The 9341-nt window shown below is 39.5% G+C and overlaps 1 non-coding gene across 1 annotated transcript; it reads right to left on the minus strand.

Moving 5' to 3' along the window:
• Nucleotides 1-1445: 1445 nt before the first annotated feature.
• Nucleotides 1446-1552, minus strand: LOC127088524 (small nucleolar RNA R71). Its single transcript, XR_007790356.1, has one exon. It is a non-coding gene; the product is annotated as a small nucleolar RNA R71 (small nucleolar RNA).
• Between the last annotated feature and the right edge of the window lie 7789 nt (nt 1553-9341).

The raw sequence follows: 9341 nt of genomic DNA on the forward strand, positions 1-9341 counted from the left end.
TTATTTATTTCCTCGCACTCGCTTTAAATTATTTATTTTCTTGCACTCGCTTTAAATTATTTATTTCCCGCACTCGCACTACTTTTATTTATTTCCCGCACTCGCACTACTTTTATTTAAATTAATGCACTTTTACTTTACCATGTCTAACTAAATTTATAAGGTTAGAATGTAATGCACTTAAGGGCTATTTTAACTTTCAACTTAAGTTTTCCCGCACTTCAATTCCGTTGGGTAAGATCGAAAGCCGTCCAACGTCTATCTAAACTTAATTGTTTTTTAACTATTTCAAAAATAGCGAAAGCGCTTTGTTTAATTCATTAGGAGATTTTAACTTAAGAAGAAAAGAGATTTTAAAACTATTTTCGGACGCGTTTATAAGTTTAGAGTCTGGTTTGTAAGAACCTCTTTTGGTTAAGAAGTCCAGGTTATAATACTTTTCAACTTGGTCAAGATACTATATTTCTTAAAAATAGGTTTACTACTCTAACGCAAAGCGCGCCGTTTTATAAGTGACAATAAGAGGGTTTGATTAGGGAGTACAACTCGGTTCTGAATACGCGAAAGCGATAGTTCCCGTTAAATTAGTTCTTTTCAAAGTAGGAAATATTGCCCATAAGTAGTTCTATCAGCAAGTACTTGGAATATTAATTTATTATGTGAATTACATTCGACCCTGTCTTTATTAATTAAACTTTATTCAATACTTTACTTTTCATTTCACACTCTAAAAACACCTATTTTGATTGCCTTTGATAAAAATCATAACAATAGATAACGATAGATTGACACTTGGTCTCTGTGGATTCGACAATCTTTTATATTACTCTGACGCGTTTGTATACTTGCGAAAAGAACACGCATCAAGTTTTTGGCACCGTTGCCGGGGATCAATTTCGTCAAATTTCATTTTCCTGTTGTTATATCGTTTAGAATTAGGCTATTTCCCGCTGGCCATTGCGAAGAACTCGTAGCACCGGAAGTTTAAGCTTAGTATATCCTCTGGCGGAACCTGAACGTTACGCTCGCGCACGTTTATTCTTTCATAGAATTAAGAGAGCTATGGCCGAAGATCAAAACCAAAGACCTCTTAAAGATTTCGCTCAACCGTCAAATGAAGAACCTAGTTCTAGTATAGTAAACCCAACCATCCCAGCTAATAATTTTGAACTTAAACCATCCCTGTTACAACTATTGCAACAGACACAATTCGCAGGTCTCGCTACTGAGAACCCAAACCAACATTAAAAATATTTCTTCAATTAGCAGACACTTTTAAAACCAATGGAGCTTCTCCTGAGGCAATACATTTAAGATTATTCCCTCTTTCCCTCAGAGATAAAGCCCTATCATGGTTAGATTCCCTTCCACCCAATTCCATTACGACTTGGGATAACCTTAGAAGAGTTTTTTTTGCTAGATACTTTCCCCCGAGTAAGACCGCCGTTCTTCGAAACCATATAACTAGATTTACCCAAAACCAAGGAGAATCGTTGTTCGAAGCTTGGGAGAGATATAAAGAGTTGTTACGAGCATGCCCACATCATGGTTTAGAAAATTGGTTAATCATTCAAACCTTCTATAACGGACTTCACTATAACACGAAGATGACCATCGACGCTGCCACAGGCGGTGCTCTGATGAACAAACCTTATCCTGAAGCTAGTGCCCTCATCGAAGATATGGCTCAAAACCATCAATCATGGGGAGTCGAACGAGCGACAGTTGAGAAGAAGGAAGCCCAAAGAGGAGTGCATGAACTAAGCTCTATAGACATGATGCAAGCTAAAATGGACGCATTAGCCCTTAAAGTCGAGCATATGTGCATAAACCCGAATACTGTAGCCGCAGTTTCATCGGATTGTGAGATATGTGGAGCCAAAGGACACCAATCTGCAGAATGCAGTCTATTAAACGAAACCCACTCTGAGCAAGTGAACTACACCCAAGGGAACCTATACTCGAATACCTATAACCCTGGATGGAGGAATCACCCGAACTTCTCCTATAAAAACAATAACCCTATCTAAAATAGTGCACCTCCGAGACCTAGTTATCAAGCCCCTAGATCAAATCAACCTATGCAACCTGTACCACCAAAGCCGAGCCTTGAGAAAATTATGGAAAATTTTATCACTGCTCAAACCCAACAAAACAAGGAGTTCATGAACCAAAACATTCATGTTAACGAATTGATTACTCAGTTAGGAACCAAAGTTGACCAAGTAGTTACTCATACCAAGATGCTTGAAACCCAGATCTCTCAGGTAGCTTTGAACCAAGCCCCTCAGACTACACCTGGAGGACAATTCCCTGGACAACCTCAACAAAATCCGAGAGGACAAGCCAATGCCATTACCCTACGAAGTGGGAACGCTTATGATGAGCCACCAAACCCTAGATTGAGTGAACCCAAAACTTCTAAGGAATGTACCAAGCCCCCGAACGAAGTAAAGGAACCAGAGGGATCTGAAAACCAGGAAGGTCGAGAAAAAGGAGAAGGACCTAAAGATAAAACTTACGTACCACCCCCGCCATATAAACCACCTATAATGAGTGATGTTGTAAAAAAGGAAGTTCTTAAGTTACTTGAGGCAGGTATAATCTACCAGATCTCTGATAGTAAGTGGGTAAGCCCTGTGCATGTAGTACCTAAAAAGGGAGGCATCACAGTCGTGCAAAACGATAAAGGCGAACATGTAGCAAAATGTTTAGAAGGAGGATGGCAGACGTGTATAGATTATAGAAAATTAAATAAAGAAACCAGGAAGGATCATTTCCCTTTACCATTTATAGACCAAATGTTGGAGCGTCTAGCCAGACACTCTTACTTCTGCTATCTAGATGGATACTCTGGATTCTTCCAAATACCTATCCACCCCGAAGATCAAGAAAAAACTACCTTTACATGCCCTTATGGAACTTTTGCCTACAGACGAATGTCATTCGGCCTCTGTAATGCCCCAGCTACTTTCCAACGCTGCATGATGTCAATCTTTGCAGATTACCTAGATGGTATCATGGAAGTGTTTATGGATGATTTCTCGGTTTGCGGATTTGATTTCCACAATTGTCTTGCTAACCTTAAGAGAATCCTGGAGAGATGCGTGGAGGTGAACCTCGTGCTAAACTGGGAAAAGTGTCATTTCATGGTGACCGAAGGAATAGTTTTAGGACATATAGTTTCCGAAAAAGTTATAGAGGTAGATAGAGCTAAAATAGAAGTTATAGAAAACCTAAAACCATCAAAAACCATCAGAGAAGTCCGAAGCTTTCTTGGACACGCTGGATTCTACCGGCGTTTTATTAAGGACTTCTCCAAAATAACTAAACCTTTAACTGTACTGTTGATTCTTAATATTGGCAGCAATTTTGGTAAAACAAAGAGTGTTCACAAGATGTTATGTGTGATGTCTTAACATGAGATATCCTATGTACTTGCTTGAGATATCCATTGTGTGTGAACAGATATTAGTGTCATGACATTACCTTCGACATCTTTATATCTGATACCAGAATTTCAATTGGTATCAAAGCAGGCATCCTGCTCTGGTTCTGGGTGAGATATAAGGACAATACTTTCTGGTAAAATGGAGAGAGATGGAGGATCTGTTCATAGGCCACCAATTTTGGATGGTTCTAACTATGACTATTGGAAACCTCAAATGGTAGCCTTTCTAAAATCTCTTGATAACAAGGCTTGGAAGGCTGTATTGATAGGATGGGTGCATCCTGTAGTCACTAAAGAAGGAGAAGCCACTGCTGAGAAAAAGCCTGAAGAACAATGGTCCAAGAAGGAGGACGACCCAACCCTTGGAAATTCTAAAGCATTGAATGCCATCTTCAATGGAGTGGACAAGAACATCTTCAGATTAGTAAACACTTGTGAAGTAGCTAAAGATGCTTGGGACATTCTCAAAACCACTCATGAAGGCACCTCTAGAGTGAAAATGTCTAGACTACAGCTGGTCACCACCAACTTTGAAAACATGAGGATGAAAGAAGATGAAAATATTCATGAATTCTACATGAGTATCCTTGAAATTGCCAATGCCTCTGGAGCCTTGGGTGAGAAGATATCAGATGAAAAGTTAGTAAGAAAAATACTCAGATCACTCCCCAAGAGATTCGCTATGAAAGTAACAGCCATAGAAGAATCTCAAGACATCTCAAATATGAGAATTGATGAGCTAATTGGATCCCTACAAACATTCGAGATGGGAATATGTGATGGAGCTGAAAAGAAAGCCAAGAGCATAGCATTTATGTCAAACACTGAAGAGGAAGATGAGGAAGGTGGTGAAGATATTGATGAAGACCTGGAAAATGAGATAGCAATGCTGGGAAGACAGTTCAACAGACTGATAAAAAAGGTAGATGTGAGAGCAAAGGGCAATGTCAAGAACATCACATCTGACATCAGTAAATCCAACAACTTTGGTAAGAAAGCAAAGTCTGAAGAAAAGCCCAAAGAAGTTCAGTGTAATGGGTATGGTCATATTAAAACTGAATGTGGGACCTACCTCAAGAAACAAAAGAGGAGTCTTATGGCCTCTTGGTCTGATGGAAGTGAAACAGAAGAAGCTACAAACCATGTGACTGCATTGACAGGAAGATGGGGGGTCTTAGGAAGAGTCAATTGATGATGAAAGAACCCTTAAAGAGTTGTGCCACAGAAGTGCAGAAGTGTGCAGACAAGTTGAAAGCCAGAAGAAAGTGATAGCTCAGCTGGAAAATGAAAAGGAAGAGCTTGTGGAAACCATCTCAAAATTGAAGGTGGAAACTGTATTCTTAAATGCCAAACTAGATGAGATGACTAAGTATGTAAGAATGCTTAACAATGGATCTTCCATCTTAGACAAGATTCTCCAGACTGGCCAAATAACAAGAAACAAATCTGGTATTGGATTCAAGGCTGAGTGCAGTTACACTGGTTGCAAACCAAAATCCAAACCTAAGTGCAGCCATGTTAAAAACAAACCTGAGATGTCACATCAGATGTCACAACACCTAAAAGGGAAGCATCAAAGATGGAAATGCCAATACTGTGGAAAATTTGGCCACCTGAAACCTTTCTGCTATAAGCTATGTGGCTATCCTGGCCCTGTTCAGTCTCAATACCAATCAAGGTCCAAGCATCACAAGACTTTCAACAAAAAGCAATGGGCTCCTAAGACAAAGGTCACAAGTCTAACACCTCACACTTCCCTCAGAGTTTCAGCCAAAGAAGATTGGTATTTTGACAGTGGTTTCTCCAGACATATGACTGGGAACAAAAATCTGCTAACTGAACTTCATCCTCATGCCATGAGTTATGTTACCTTTGGTGATGGTGCAAAGGGGGAAATCAAGGGAATGGGAAGGATGGATTACCCTAGAGTTCCTGATCTTTATGATGTCCTACTTGTTAAGGGATTAACTGTAAATCTTATAAGCATCAGTCAACTGTGTGATCAAGGTCTGAATGTAAACTTCACCAAGACTGAATGTCTGATTACTAACAAAGAAAATAAAGTAATCATGAAGGGAGTTAGGTCCAAAGACAAATGCTACATGTGGAGCTCTCAAGAAACTGGATACTCTTCAATGTGTACCTTAGCCAAAGAAGAAGAAGTGAAGATATGGCATCAAAGATTGGGCCATCTGCACCTTAAAGGTATGAAAAGGATCATATCAGTTGAAGTTGTTAGAGGAATTCCCAACTTAAAGATTGATGAGGGAAAAATCTGTGGAGAATGTCAGATTGGAAAACAAACAAGGATGTCACACCAGAGGCTTAGACATGACACAACTACCAAAGTCCTGGAACTACTTCATATGGACTTGATGGGACCCATGCAAGTAGAAAGCCTTGGTGGGAAGAAATATGCATATGTGGTGGTGGATGATTTCTCCAGATACACCTGGATCAATTTTATAAGAGAAAAATCTGATGTAATTGAAGTCTTTAAGGAGCTTTGTTTGAAACTTCAAAGGGAAAAAGAAAGTCCTGTTGTCAAAATTAGAAGTGATCATGGGAAGGAGTTTGAGAACAGCAAATTTGCTTAATTCTGCTCTTCAGAAGGAATTCATCATGAGTTCTCATCTCCCATCACTCCCCAGCAAAATGGTGTGGTGGAAAGAAAAAACAGGACTCTTCAAGAATCAGCCAGAGCTATGATTCATGCTAAGAAATTGCCCTATCATTTTTGGGCTGAAGCCATGAACACAACCTGCTATGTTCACAACAGAGTGACATTAAAGAAAGGAACTCCCACAACCCTTTATGAAGTCTGGAAAGGAAGAAAACCCACAGTCAAATATTTCCATGTATTTGGTAGCAAATGTTATATCCTGGTTGATCGTGAGCAAATAAGGAAGATGGATCCCAAAAGTGATGAAGGAATATTTCTGGGCTATTCAACAAACAGCAGAGCTTACAGGGTCTTTAATTCCAGAACTAATGTATTGATGGAATCCATTAATGTGGTGGTTGATGACCAATAGACGGATGTCACAGACGATGTTGAGACATCTCTGAATGAGTCTCCAGTTGACCTCTCAGACAAAAATAAGGAAGAAGAACCTCCTCAAGCTGAACCTGAAGATGATAGAATCAACAAGGGACCCTCTATCAGAATTCAGAAGGATCATCCCAAAGATCTTATCATAGGAGATCCAGATAAAGGAGTCACTACTAGATCAAGGGAAGTGATCTCATATGGCTGCTTTGTGTCAAAGATTGAACCTAGAAATATCAAGGAAGCCTTGACTGATGAGTTCTGGATCAATGCAGTGCAAGAGGATTTAGGCCAATTCAAGAGGAATGAAGTATGGGAATTGGTTCCTAGACCTGAAGGAGTAAATTTCATAGGAACAAAGTGGGTATATAAGAATAAATCTGATGAACAAGGGGTTGTTACTAAAAACAAAGCTAGATTAGTAGCTCAAGGGTATACTCAAGTTAAAGGAGTAGACTTTGATGAAACATTTGCTCCTGTAGCTCGCCTTGAGTCCATTAGACTATTGCTTGGAGTGGCATGCATTCTGAAATTCAAGTTGTTCCAAATGGATGTAAAAAGTGCCTTCCTGAATGGCTACTTAAATGAAGAAGTATATGTTGAACAGCCTAAAGGATTCACAGATCCAAATCTTCCACAACATGTGTACAGATTAAAGAAAGCCCTCTATGGGTTGAAGCAAGCTCCCAGGGCTTGGTATGAGAGACTCACAGTGTTCCTCACTGACAATGGATACAAGAAAGGAGGTATTGACAAAACTCTGTTTGTGAAGAATGAAGGAGGAAAGCTCATGGTGGCACAAATATATGTAGATGACATTGTTTTTGGTGGGATGTCAGAACAGATGGTTGAACATTTTGTTAGACAAATGCAATTTGAGTTTGAGATGAGCCTTGTTGGAGAACTGACCTACTTTCTTGGGCTACAAGTCAAACAGATGGAAGACTCTATCTTCCTATCTCAGAGGAAGTATGCCAAGAACATTGTGAAGAAGTTTGGAATGGAAAATGCAAGCCATAAAAGGACACCTGCTCCTACTCATGTGAAAATCTCCAAAGACGAAAATGGTGTCACTGTAGATCAGAGTCTATACAGAAGCATGATAGGAAGTCTGCTATATCTCACAGCAAGCAGACCTGACATTGCATTTGCTGTAGGTGTTTGTGCTAGTTATCAAGATGAACCAAAAGTCAGTCACATAAACCAAGTGAAGAGAATACTGAAATATGTCAATGGCACCAGTGACTATGGGATGTTGTATACTCATGGATCTGGATCCATGTTGACTGGTTACTGTGATGCTGACTAGGCTGGAAGTGCTGATGATAGGAAAAGCACATTTGGGGGATGCTTCTTTTTGGGGAACAATCTGATTTCATGGTTTAGCAAGAAACAAAACTGTGTATCTCTATCCACTGCTGAAGCTGAATACATAGCAGCTGGGAGTAGTTGTTCTCAACTGGTCTGGATGAAGCAGATGTTGTCTGAATACAATGTCACACAAGGAGTCATGACATTATACTGTGATAACCTGAGTTCCATAAATATTTCCAAAAATCCTATTCAACATAGCAGGACAAAGCACATTGACATTCGTCATCACTTCATCAGAGAACTTGTAGAAGAGAAGATCATAACTCTGGAGCATATTACTACTGAAAAGCAATTAGCAGATATTTTCACTAAAGCTTTGGATGCCAATCAATTTGGATGCTTAAGGGGGAAGTTGGGGATTTGCGTTCATGAGAACCTATAGCAAGTAAAGGAGGTTGTGGTTATCCCAGAGGATATTTCTGACTGGGTAAACTGTGATGTGGCAAGGACTAGACTGTATGGCTGGAAGCTATTCTGTTGCTGATGTTTGAAAGATTGAAGGTTTATTGATTTTGAAAAGGGTCACCTTTGGTCAATTTTTACTAAAAAGGGGGAGAAGTGGATATATGGAAGTCGTTGTGGAAGTTGTGAGATGAAGTGCACAAGGTGTTAAAATAGAATGTTATTCTGTTTACAGATGTCAAAGAGGATGTCTGATATGGTGCACAGGTAGTGTTGTTGAAGCAGATGTCAGAATAACATTCTGGCTGGTACAGGTGATGGAGTTACAGTAGCTGTTATGTTCTTGGAGGCTGTTTGTTGTGTGCACAAATTTAGGGGAGAAGGAGTACCCTTGTGCATTTGTGTGTCTTACTAGTTGCATCCATAACTAGTAATTCTGTTTTTGTTGCACAGATTTAGGGGGAGGAGAAGTACCCTTGTGCATGTGTGTATTACTAGTAACTATATGCTAGTAATTGTGTTGCTTCTGCTGCTGTTTAAACTACTGTTATGTTGTTTAACTACTGATAGTTTACCTTGTGAACAAAAAGGACAGATATATGTTTTAGCCAAAATTTGCCATAGGGGGAGTTTGTTGATTCTTAATATTGGCAGCAATTTTGGTAAAACAAAGAGTGTTCACAAGATGTTATGTGTGATGTCTTAACATGAGATATCCTATGTACCTGTTAGAGTTCAAGAACATGCTCATGAAGGATTGTTTCAGAATGCCACATACAATGCCATGGCTTCTGATATTGGATGTACCTGCTGGAGCTTAAAATGAAAGACATGTTCATGCAGGATTGTTTCAGATGACATACACAAGGTCATGGCATCTGATATGGCTGTACCTGCTGGAAGTCATAAGAGGAATTATTGGATTATGCAGGATTTTTCCAGGATGTCAGACCCGATGTCATGACATCCTGTACACAAAGCATTCAGTGTGAATGTCTGGTATTTTGTGATTGCATAATTAATGGCAATCTTTGTATGATTGAAGATCTGATTAGCTGGCGCATT

The sequence above is a fragment of the Lathyrus oleraceus genome, chromosome 5 (genome assembly GCF_024323335.1).
Source record: "Lathyrus oleraceus cultivar Zhongwan6 chromosome 5, CAAS_Psat_ZW6_1.0, whole genome shotgun sequence".
In the NCBI taxonomy this organism is placed as follows: Eukaryota; Viridiplantae; Streptophyta; class Magnoliopsida; order Fabales; family Fabaceae; genus Lathyrus; species Lathyrus oleraceus.